We start from the raw sequence: 13,387 nt of genomic DNA, 5'->3' as shown, positions 1-13,387 counted from the left end.
CAGCTGGGTCATCTTCAAGGTCCTAGGAGGAGGGAGGGCCTGGCAATCGTGAAAGGTGATCGGCCATGGCATGAGCGCGGCCGGGCTTCAGGATCACGTCAAAGTTGAATTCCTGGAGGATGATGAGCCAGCGAGAGATGCGACCTGTGCGGCAAGGCTTGTTGACTAGGTACTTGAGTGCTTGGTGATCCACGAAAAATTTGAAGTGTGTGCCCAACAGGTAGTGGCGATACTTCTGAATAGCAAAGATCATGCCCAAGCCTTCCCGTTCAGTGGCGGAGTAGTTGCGCTCGGCAGAGGAGAGTTGGCGGCTTGCGTAGAAAATAGGGTGATCGATGCCCTCTCGCGGCTGGCAAAGAACAGCGCCGACAGCAAAGGCAGAAGCATGGAGTGGAAAATAACTGTCCAGTCAGGAACGGCTAAAATCGGAGCAGTGATCAGAGCTCCCCGGAGAAGCTCAAATGCGTCCTGACACGCTGGTGTCCACTCGTAAGGCATGCCGGCCTTCAAGAGTTTCGTCAGAGGTAAAGCTTTAGTCACGAAGTCGTAGATAAAGTGGCGATGGTAGCCGACGTGGCCCAAGAAAGCTTGGAGATCTTTTTTAACGTGCGGTGGTTCCAGGTTCTTCACGATAGCCACCTTAGCTGGATCCACAGCTAATCCGTCCCAGGAGACCACTCGACCGAGAAGAATGCCACGGGGAATGCCAAACGCACACTTGGAGGGATTTAGAGAAATGCCATAGAAACGGCAACGTTCAAAACATTTTTCGAGTTTTACGCAATGAGATATAGCGTCGCTATAAACGCTGAAATCATCAAGGAAAACTTCCAGAAAATCTCCAAGAGCCGTTGAAAGGCTGCTTGCATGACTCGTTGAAAAGTCACGGGACTATTCGTGACTCCGAATGGCATCACCCTGTAGCAAAAACATCCCCACGGAGTGATAAACGAGGTGAGATGTTGATCATCAGGATGGATAAGAACCTGGTGATAGCCACTAAAGCCATCAAGAACGAATAAGTCGTGTGTCCAGCCACGTTGTCGAGCACCACATCCGTGAAGGGAAGGGGAAACCCGTCCTTGCATGTCACAGCGTTAAGCTTGCGGTAGTTGACACATACACGCAGCTTCCCATTCCTTTTTGGAACGACGACGATGGGAGAGAGCCAATCCATCGTGTCGACAGGGTAGATGAAACCCGCAGCAAGCATCTTATCCAGGTCTTGAGCGTAGTTTGGATTCATACGGTACATTCTCTGTCGTCGTGGCTGAGCATCCGGCTGGAGTTCGATGCAGTGTTGCCCAAGCTCAGGATTGATGCCACGTAAATCCGCATAAGACCATGCAAAGATGTCCTTGTATGCATGGAAAAGCTTCTGGTACTGCTGGAGGTCCAAAGGAGATACGTTGGCGCCGACTTGGAGTTCACGAGGTTCGCTGGAGGTACCAACGTTGACGGAAGTCGTCGCAGGAGGCTCGAACGGGGATGCAGGTGAGTTCCGGATTGCAGCAGGATGTTGGAGAAAAGCTGGAGGTACGGGAGGATCAGCCACTGGAGAATCCTCAGCAAAATGCACAGTTGCCATACAAAGATCCAGCTCAGGAGGGGCAAAAGAGCTGGAAGTCAAACCCAGAAAACTGGCAAGTGCACTGACAGGAGCATAGTTGAGAGGAGCAGTCACGTAGAAGGAGGCCACTGAAGGCTTCCCAAGAAAAGTGTATGGGATACGCGAGAAATCCCAGAAACTCCAACTCTTCTCCGCCAAAATTGACTGGAGCAGGCTGATCAGGAAGAGCACTGATCGGATGACCAAGTCTGGAAAGAATAGTGCGGTCGATGTAATTGGCTGGTAAGGTGAGATCTGCTAAGCAACTGTAAGGTGGGCTGCTTAGTGAAATCGGGAAGAAAAATTGGCCAGGCTGGTCATGAGGTCCTATAGAAAAGGTGGTAGGAGCCAGAAACGGTGGCAGGGATTATCCTCATTTACCTGAGAATGATGCTTATAAATTTGAAATTAAATTTAATCATTATGAGTGGTCAAAATATAGTTGAGGATGCATGTCCTCTGAGTGCTACTTCTTATAAATGTTGGAACAACTCAAAGAGTTAGGGGTGTATTTAAAAGATAAATTAACATTCTTATGTTACAGAAGGATTGTTCTTAAGGGTAAAAGTAAATAAAGTAGCATGTCAATGTAGCTATGAGGTTATGACCTTATGGGTTGCAGGACTAATAAGTCCAAAAGGTTATGTGATTCAATAGAATTAAGGGATAGTCTTAAAGATGTAATTGAAGTTGCATTGTGGTGTATTGTGTATAATCAAGGACTAAAATGATTGAGTATAGTTTCTTGTATTTATATCCTATCCATTATAAGTGTCACTTCAATACTCAATTATCCCCTTTGTTCTATATAAGCTCATAAAATTTAAATATGAGAATAGTGAGTATCTTATTACTGGTTAAGAGTGTCATGCTAAAGTCATAAAAAAGTGTTCACAAAGAAAAACAACTCTTGCAAATAGTTTTATCTAAGTATAATAGTGAAGGGCTAGCCAATATTAGTTATTTTAGCATAAGAAATGGCAAAGTATAATCTTGGTGAAAGATAGAATCATATGTAAGTTTTTTGAGTTTGGACTTCTTAAAAGGTCACCTAATCTAGTACTATATAAATCCAAAGATGCTTAACCCCAAATATCCTAAAACTCTATCAATTGAAAAAGAAGTTGCATTTTTAAACCCTTTTCTTTTATATTTGAACCCCTATAGATCATTTCTCAAATTGTTCTCTTTAATTATTTATATCATAGAGTTAATGATATGAAGATACTAAATATCTTATTAAAAGATGTCTTGAGTATATCAAGGTGGTTAATTCAAAAAACCCTTTGCCAAGGGAACCCCAGGATTAATAGCCTAAACTGGAAATCATGAAATTAAAGTGTTTTGACCAAATGTGAATAAAGGTGTAGAAACAATGGTAATGAGTTGTAGGATATGGTAACTATGAGATAATTAACCATAATTTTAATATAATTGATTAAAATAGTAAAAGCTAACTTCCCAAGATATTTCTTGTTGGGATAAAAAAGGGGTTCATTATATTCTTTAAGGGATAAGTTTTTTATGTTAGGATATAGTTATTCATTGCCATGGAAATAAATTTTTATTGCCTAAGAAGTCCATCATTGAGACATATAAATACATAAAACACCAAGAATATAGTGTCTGGTATTATAAAGGCATTAAATAAGGCTTATAAGACTAAGTTTTTGGAGAATAATAGATGGGAGATGCTATTTAAAATTCAAAATTAAGCAAAGCTAAAGATGGGGGAAGTTTGTTTATCCAAATTGGGTAAGGTTAAAGAGACTTTACTACTAATAATAAGCATGTGAGGACTTATGAATAACAAAATTAATCCTAGTGTGTGGGATTAGAAGTTAAACATATCCAAATTGAGGAACCACTTCATAAATTTTTAATTAGGTTTATCTCTAAGAATACTTACTAAGGCACAAGTAGAAAGTGTAAAATTATTCCTAACATGGAGAAGAATAAGCAAAAGTAATATATAGAGCCAAGAGCAATAAATGGATAGAATTGAACCATAAGAATCAAAGAACATAATAAAAAGTGGTTATGCAAGTTGGGAGTGGGAAATCAAATGTGAGTTTGAGGGTTTACTACATGCAAATATAGTATCATAAAAAGTCTAAAATATAGAAATGTCTATATTAAACTAAATAATGAGTAAAAACCTTGTGAAGGGAGAGGTTTTAACAAGTGAAGGGGTGGAGTTCCTTCAATGTTCCAAAATTATTTAAGTAAATTGGTATTTAGAAAGCCAAGGATAAATGGTTCATAGATAGTTGCAAAATCAAAATAACGTAGCAGAAGTGTGGTCTTGAAATTTGTCATGAGATGAGGCTATCAAGGTTAAGGAAATAATTTCTACATATTCAAAGGGATGGCTTTAAACAAATTGATATTTTAAAGATTTAGATACTTATGCGTAGAATCATATAACACTAGCTAAGCAATTTTCTAAGTAGGATTGGCAAATCAAATGAACAACATTTCCTAATTGAAGAGTTAACTTCAAAATTAAAAGCCCAAGAGGCCAAATATAGAAGAGTCCATACATGATTATAGGTTGATCATCTAGTTTGTCAAGGAAATAAGGTTTCTAAGTTGTGATTTATGGCATGCATATAAAAAAGAAGTTAATTAACATAGGTATAAACTTGGTGCACTAGAGTTATGCCAAGTGTTTTGTGTGATATCACTCATAAATGCATATAAAAAAGTTGGGTTAGAGTTTCAATTCTCTAGTGCTAAGAAGGCACTAAGGCATGGTGATTGGTCATAAACTCTTAGCGAAAAAGCTAGTTTAGGCACATTGTTATGTGGGGGATGTTTTGAAATTATGATCCATGATTAGTGTGTTTCAATTTAAGTTGTTATGGATCTTTGGCTGCTTTGAGTGTATCGCCAAGTGTGGAGGATGCTTCTAGGGATGCGGTCAGCAACTCAAGGTTGGGTAGACCTAATACTTATTAGTAAAAATTTTGAGATGTCTATTGAGGATCACTAAATGATTTTATAGTTGGTTTAAAGAATTTTATTTACCTTGCTCTTTAACAAAGAGTTACTCCATCAAATTATATATATAGAATATATAAGTTCCTTACTAAGTTAAGGAATAGAGTTTCCTAATTCAAAATTGTGAATTGAACAATTGGCAAGGTGTGGCTTGGTCAAAATGGCTAAGTGGGAAGGATATTTAAGGTGAAATAGTTAGATACAATACAATAGTATTGTGAGTTCAAGAAAGTAATTTCAAAAAGTGTGGATAAAGCTCCCAGTGGTAAGTGTTCCAAAACTTACTAGGGGGTAAATAGACTTATCAAAATAAGGTCTTTATTGTAAAACAAAAAAAAACCTCAAAGATGGAGATAGTAATCCTATATTGTTTATGGCAATGACTAAAAGACAAAAATAAAAGACTAGTGGTCAGGAAGGAGCTTAAGAAATTATTAGAGAGAATCTAAATGATAAATTAGGAGAAAACCATCATAAGGTAGGTGCCAACAGATATATGGAAGTAGTAGTAAGTTTTTAAGGATAGAACTCCCAAATGCTCCAATATAGTGAAAAATAAAAAATTCTAAAAGATAGAGTAACAATATAATCAAAAGATAGGATGAGCAGCTTTAATATAAATTATGGATTTAAAAAGTGATAACACTTAAGTAATTTGTCAAATGGGTAAAAGCATAGAATTGGGAGATTCTAAGGTAAATATTAGTTATGTGAATGTTGAATTACTAGATAAAACATACATATTGGGTAAATGCAATTAAGTTTGGAAAATAGATATAAGGAGTTTTCTACTTTGGACCTATCCATAGTCCATCTTCATTATCTTTTAAAAATTTATTCTATATGGTGGGTGGAATTTAATGCCTATGTTGGTATAGGATAAAGAAGAGGAAGATAGTATCCTTAAGTAAAGAATATTATATATAACAATAATATGTATAGAAAAGTGTTGAAAACACCTAAAAAATTGACACAAAAAGTTTCAAGACTACTCTGGAATGGATAGTAAGGTTGAGAAGAAGAAAATATTTTTAATGGGTTTAGTGAAAATCAATTAAGAAAAGGAACCTTCAAAAGTGAAATATTGAGTTTATAAATTGGAAGGTGTATGCTCCTTAAAGGATATGTAAGGCATGAAGGTGTTAGACCATTGATAATAGTGGTTTGGTACCAAACGTAAAATGGTAATCCATAATGAGTCCTAAAATTAAACTGAAGGTATGTCATGTAAAAATGGCTAAAGCAAAAGTTTAACAAATGGAACACATTTGGAATAAAGCTCCGACTTAAAGAGTTGAGAGCAAGAGTGAAACTTTCAAAAAAGTGCTTGAGGAATAGGTATGAAATAATTAATAAATGAGTTTCTAGAGAAAGCTAACTTTAGCTCCTCTGAGAGATGGGAGTAAATAATTAAAGAGAATGACTCAAGAAACAATATGTGTAGGTTCAAATATAAAAAAAAAAGGTTTATGATAAAAGTGCACCTCCTTTTCCATTCAATTAATGATTTTGGGATACTTAGGATTAAGCATACTTAGGTTTGAATAATATATGACTTTTTTAAAAGTTTAAATTCGGGAGTTTACATTTAGTATTAAAGAGGTCTTAGTTTCAACTTTATTAGTTATCTTAACTATTGAAAAAGTTTAAGAGAATTTATGAAAAAATTTCCATCCTAAAGAAAGAATGATCCTCAATCTAGGAATGCAAATGAAAGATTTATAAAGGTCTAAGTTAGGATGAGAAGACTCCTCTGAGTGGTCAAAAGTGTGGAATAGAAAGTTTAATCGTTTATAAGGGTATTTTGAAATGTCATTTTAATGTTTGGCTATAAAAAGGAGGAAAAATAGTCCTTTACTCATTAATCAAAGGTATAATTACGTGATAAGGAAATCCTAGAGGTTAATGGGATTTAGTGGATAGACTTTTGGGCCATAACCCAATAATAGTCTATTAGTAAATATTGTTATGGATAAAAAAGCATTTAGTGGCCATTAAAGAAGGGATAATAGGGGATGGTGTTCCCTCATATCTTGGGGCATCTTAAAAATGTTAACAAATGGTTATAAAGTGACCACTTATGGATAAAGGGTTTAATCTTGGAGAAATTGGACTGTGATATATATGGTTTTTGTAAGCAACCAAAGAGAACGACTCGAGAGATGATCCATAAGAGTTTAAATATAAAGGGAAAGAGCGCATAAACAAAAGTGCACCCTCTTTTCCAATTAGTTAAGGGTCTTGGGATATTTAGAGTTAAACGTCCTTGGGTTTGAATAGTATTGAGCTGGGTGATTTCTCGGGAAGTCTAAAGTTAAGAGCTTACATTTGGTATCGGAGCGAGTTTTGGGTTTGATTCTGTTGGTTGGCTAAAAGAATTGCACCACATATTGATTGACATCTGGCAAGTCTAGTTTGCTTCTGTTGGGCTCGACCCGAGGGGTAGGGTGTCAAGAGAGCAGGGCTCTCAAGAGAGCTGCAGTTCTAATCTTTTGTTCATGAGGGCATGAACTTGCAGGGAAGTGTGGTGGATTGTAAGCAACCAAAGAGAACGACTCGAGAGATGATCCATAAGGGTTCAAATATAGAATTTTGGACTACCAAAAAAATATTAAAAATAGATGTAATTTTAGTGTAAAAAAATATATCAATAGTACCTTTAGGTGTTTGATGTGGAATTTAGACATATGGAGTACTTGAACTAAGTGCATAGTCAATATATCTTTGAAGCCACGTTTAGAGTCTTAGTAAGTACCCTAAGCTAGGGTGAGGAGCCATCAAAGTTGTGTGTAAGATTTTAAATGGTCAAAGGTGTGGTTAAATGATTAAAATAGAATTAAAAATTTAATCACTTATTTAGAGGTGATTATTGATTTCATCCATAATGTCTTGATTCACTCATAAGGGACATGAGAGGAGCACATTTGTAATGTTTGCAAGGTGTTGAATCAACTGCAAAAAGTTGGTTTGAAGTTGAAGTGGTAAAAGTGTATATTTGAATCTAAGAATATAATTTATCTTAAGTACCACATTTCTCATAAAGGTTTGTAAATTGATCCTAACAACTTATAGCTATTTTAAAGTTCCTAGCTTCAAAATGTATGAATAATATAATTGCTTCTTCAGTAAGGTGCAATATCTTGATCATTTGTTAATCACCTCTCTAATCGTATTGCACCATGCAAGCATTGTTAAAGTCATCCATATCGTCTTTCATCTAATCTAAGAATTATAAGTGGGCATTTATGGATCCAAAAGAAGTGTTAACAACTCCTTTAATTTTGGCATATCCTTTCATCTTGTATATAGTTTTTTCTAATATTGGTCTTGAAGGTATAAGTGTTTTAATTAGCATTATCCTATCATTTATATCAGTTGTACATTATAACTAGTGAAGGTGAATTACTCTATGATAGAAGAGTGTCTAATAATAATTTGGGGTTTTGAGAAGATTTATGCATACTTACATAGTTCTCAAACATTGCTAAAAGATGATTATATTGCAATCACTTTATTATTGAAGCAAAAAATTTGGTTGGTCGTATTGTTTGGTGGGTTATAAAGCTCTAAATATATGACTTTTATCCAAGGAGTTCTATGACTGATGCTAATGCTCTTTCTTGAGCTTCTCTCCCTTTATTACTTGCTTCTCATGTTTCTAATATATTTGTTATTCTAGCATCAGTGGATTTTCTAGATGAGAATTCTATGTTGTCAATAGTTAGAGTCTTCTCATGTTTCTAATATGTTTATTATTCTAGCATTAATGGATTTTTTAGATGAGAATTTTATGTTATCAATAGTTGGAGTACTTGATATTTAGTGTTTACAAAGTGCAAAGCTAGATTTACCTTTTCTTGACAACTTTCACAAGGCTCAAAAGGTTAAACTATAGGCTTGAAAACTTTGTCACAAATTTGAAAATCTTGCATCATTTGCTAATAATTTATTGTTTCGGCATTTACATTCTCAATATCGTCTTGAGGATGAGCTTTTTTACATTAAAGTGACTGATTCTGATAACCATTTGTGGTCCATATTTTTTCCACGCTTACCATCATTCTCCTATTTTAGGTAGACGTATAAGACATTATTATGTAGTTGAGAAATTTGTAAGCAATTAAACAGAATGACTTGAGAGATAATTTGTAAGAAACAACTCAAAAGATCCAGTGACGTTCAAGAGTCACCTCCTTTCCAATTATTTAATGGTTTTGAGATACTTAAGGTTAAGTATCTATGGGTTTGAATAATACTAAGTTGGAAAAGTCAAATTCTAAAGTTTACATTTGGTATTAGAGGGGTCTCAAAGTCCAACTTTATTAATTGGGTAAAAGACTCATAATATATATTAATATTGACATTTGGCAGTCTAGTTTGCTAAGTTGGGCTAGACTCAAAGGGTAGTGTTTTAAAAGAGTAAGGCAATTGTACCTTTCAGTTTCTATTCACAAGGGCATGAATTTGTAAAAAAATATGGTGAATTATAAGCAACTAAAAAGAACTAAAGATAATCTATTGAGGTTCAAATATAGAAAGAAAGGGTTTATAGACAATAATGCATTCACTTTTTCAATTAGTTAAGAGTTTTGGGATACTTGGGGTTAAATGTTCTTAAGTTTGAGTAATATTAGGATGGGTAACATCCTAAGAAGTCCAAATTCATGAGATTATATTGTGGCATTTTATATGAAAGGGCCTTTTCCACAATTAATTATTGGTAATAAGTGCATTATTATTACCTCCAACTACTTGACTTATTAAGTGGAAGTTGCTCTTTCTAGTGTATTTATGATTGTTGTTGGATACTTCCTTCTTAATCGAGTGGTTTTCTAGCATTCTTATTTAGAGTGGATTCTCTTAAATAGTCTTGCATTTATGACTAAGGCATTTCATGTCTTGACATCTTGACTTTAGATATGTTATACTTTCACAAATGTTTATCATCCATAAATGGATAATTTAGTGGAATGACTCATTTAGACCTTTAAAGAAATGATCGTGAACTACATAAATTTATTATAAGCAACTAAAAAGAATGACTTGAGAGACGATTTATAGGGTTCAAATATAGAGAGAAAGGGCCTATAAATAAAAATATACCCTCTTTTTTAATTAGTTAAAGGTTTTAAATACTTAGGCTAAATATCCTTGGGTTTGAATAATACTGGGTTAGGTGACATCCTAGGAAGTTCAAATTCATGAGTTTATATTTGGTATTAAAAAGAGTTTTGAGTTCAACTTTGTTGATTAGCTAAAGGAATCATACTTGATATTTGGTAGGTTTAATTTGCTTTCGGCTAGGCTCAACCCAAGGGGTAGATTCTCAAGAGAGCTATGGCTCTCAACTTCTATTCACAAGGGTGTGAATTTGCAGGGAAGTGTGGTGAATTATGAATAACAAAAAAGAACAACTTAAAAGACAATTTATAGGGTTTAAATATAAAAAGAAAGGGATATGAATAAAAGTGCACCCTTTTTTCCAATTGGTTAAGGGTTTTAGGATATTTGGGGTTAAATGTCCTAGGGTTTTAATAGTACTGAGTTGAGTGACCTTTTGGGAAGTCCAAATTCAAAAACTTACATTTATAATATTCAGACTTACTATTATTTACTATTTCTTTGATATAAGTATGTTATAGGTAGAGTTTCATTACACTTATAACATTCAGACTTAGATGATTATTTACTGTTTCTTCAATATATGTCACAGATAGAGTTTCATCGGTTATTCACCATATAAACTCCTATATACTTATGGTCTAAGTTTTAGCTAAGGTTTTTGGGTTAATCAAATATGCACATTTCTATATTCCATACACTCATACACATACAAATATAATATATATATATATATATATATATATATATATATATATATATATATATATATATATATATATATATATATATATATATATATATATATATAAATATATATAATCTCCTATAATCTTGACTACATAGCCAAAGTGCTCTAAGTTATGAGTGGACACAGAAATTAGGGCTGTGAGCCAGGCATGCCTTATGGCCAAGGAAGCCCAATAGACCTAGTTGAGAAAGCATAAGTGGGCTACAAGCAATACTACCTTTACAGCTAGGCTGAGCAATAGCCCAACCTTGACCACCAAACAAGGTAAATATTTTCTTTATGGTTTAGGAAGATTGGAGATTAATAGTCTTGGTTTTTCTTTTCTTTTTCTAGATTTTCACCTTTATGCTTTAGCTACATATAAAGATTCTAAAACCAGATGTGTAATTTTTATTATTATAGATTTATTAATTTTATATTTATACTTCTCAACATAGCCACTTCTAATTTATTTGATAATGCAGCAAGGCCCCTAATCAATGAATGCATTCTGAAGGCATTAACAAGGTACTGTGCCACATTAAATCCCTACATTTGCATTACTCATTGATGTCCTTGCTCATTTGATGCCTACAAGAAAGAAAAACAAAGAACTAAATCAATAAAGGAAAGAGACTTATCTCGTCAAACTAGCTATTGCTATGAGAGCTGTGGCACCCATGACAAGGGCATGCTGGAGCAGCCAAGGTACCAAGAGCTTGAAGAGGACCCCTCATCCTCTTGCCATGGCCATAAAAAAAGGACAGGAATGTGGTTGCCAAGTTGCCATTGAGGCTGGAGCTTAGTTGTGGCTGCTACAATGTCTCCGTGCCAGCTAGGGTGCAAGCTGGGCACAGAGCTGCAGCTGCTGGGCAGCACAGCTGGGTCGTCATGGCAGCTAGAGGCTGTTGGGCAACATAGTGAGTGTGAGCTGCAGCTGCTGGGCACCTTATTCCTGCTAGCGAGAAGAGAAGCTGGAAACCTGGTGCATTAGTGCCAACCTCTCTATCAACTACCATGTTTGGATTGGCTAAGGTGGAACTATTCTTATCAAGAAAGAGTTTTGTTTCTAAAAAATAAACTGCTTAATAAAACAACTAGTATGATTTTAGTTTATATTCAAATAAAGAAAGTCATCTTAGTAAGAATTTACTAAATTTGAAAGGTATGTGTAATATGATTATTTCAAAAGTATTTTTATAAATTGGTTTTAAAAGTATGTAGAGGGATAGAGATTTAAAGAGAAGTATTTCAAGACAAAAGGCCAACATAACTTTCTTGCTAAACACAGAAATTTATGAGTGTATACAATGGCTATCCAAATAACACAAAGATACCTTAGGGGTCTTAGTGAAGGTTATAAATGTAGGAATGATAGAATTTGGTGGTAAAGCCCTATTATAGCAAATATAACAATTCATTTCTCATTTAAACCAACTTAGGTTGGCAAGTATATATAGGTTTTCCTTACAAAACTAAAAAGACCTACATTTCTTTTATAAAAAAAACAAAAACAAACTAATTTATAAACTTTTTATTTTTAGGAAGAAATATAATTTAAAAGATATTAGCTTCTTGTACAATGCAACAAGGTTTGACATTGCCAATGCCTGTGTCTTTAAAACATTTGTAAGTTTCTGAATTTATTGGCAATGTCATAGGTGCATTTTATATATATATATATATATATATATATATATATATATATCTGTCTGTGTGTGTGAAAAAAGCTAGAGAATATGAAACTCAATTTTCTCATATTTATTTATTTATTTATTTGCCTTGAGGGTAAGCTTGAGTATGCTGGGACTGCAGATATTATACCAGTTGGTGGTCCACGGGATGTTATTTTATCTACACTAGATGAGGTGATGGATTCTATTAGTTCTTCTTATAGCTATTCATATGGACAGGCATTTGCATATTTTAACGTGATTGGGTCATTTCGTGTGCTTGTAGCTGCATGGTTTCTCAATCCTGTTAATGATGAAGGATATTGTAGTGGTCAATTTAACAGAAATGGTGGTGCTGGTGGAGAAGATATTAAAACTGGTTTATACCCAATTTATCATGTTTTGAAGGATAAAACACAATGGAAAGGTTATGATGCTTTAGTGATTGTTAATGCTAATTTTATGCTTCTTTATTTTTTAGAATATGGATCAACCATACCAAAAATGTCAATAAAAGAACTTATAACAAACAAGACTATAGTACAGAAAATCCCTCAAGAATTGTATGATTGCTGGATTATGTATTCAAGCCTGATTTCTGGAGAGGACTATAATACTTTTGCTTTTATGGACCCTGGCACAGTGAAGGCTTCTCCAAATAAACTTTATGAGTTAATATTGCTTAATAATTGTGAAATTCAATTAGTAGATGTAAAAAAGAAAATTTCATATTGGAATAGCAATACTGGTAATTATGGACAATATGGTTGTAAATTAAGACTTCAAACAGATGGTAATATTGTATTATATCAAAGAAATGGAGATCAAATATATACAATTAATAAATACTGCTCCCCATCACCATGTGAACTACCATCTATCCTTACTATACAAGATGATGGAAATTTAGTGTTATATCGTAGTTTATCAGGAAGCATAGATTTTGTTATCTATCGTACACATTAAAATTTTATTTATATACAAATCATTCAAAACTACATTGTATAACAAGGCGTTCAAATTAAACTCCAAATTCTCATAGTATAGTGATTATTTATCCAATATTGATCAACACACTCAGTGTTTTTTTAAAATTAGAACTAAAATATAATTAGTAAAGAAAAAATAATTTACACTAATTTTAATCTGAAACTATAAAAGATAGTATTATAAAAAATAAAAGCTTTGGATTCTCATTATGTTTAACTAAAGATAATTGAATACTCTTTTGAAAACTTTTAATTTTAAAGT

The sequence above is a fragment of the Selaginella moellendorffii genome, unplaced genomic scaffold (genome assembly GCF_000143415.4).
Source record: "Selaginella moellendorffii unplaced genomic scaffold, v1.0 SELMOscaffold_60, whole genome shotgun sequence".
NCBI lineage: Eukaryota > Viridiplantae > Streptophyta > Lycopodiopsida > Selaginellales > Selaginellaceae > Selaginella > Selaginella moellendorffii.
Note: the sequence above shows the minus strand (reverse complement) of the source record.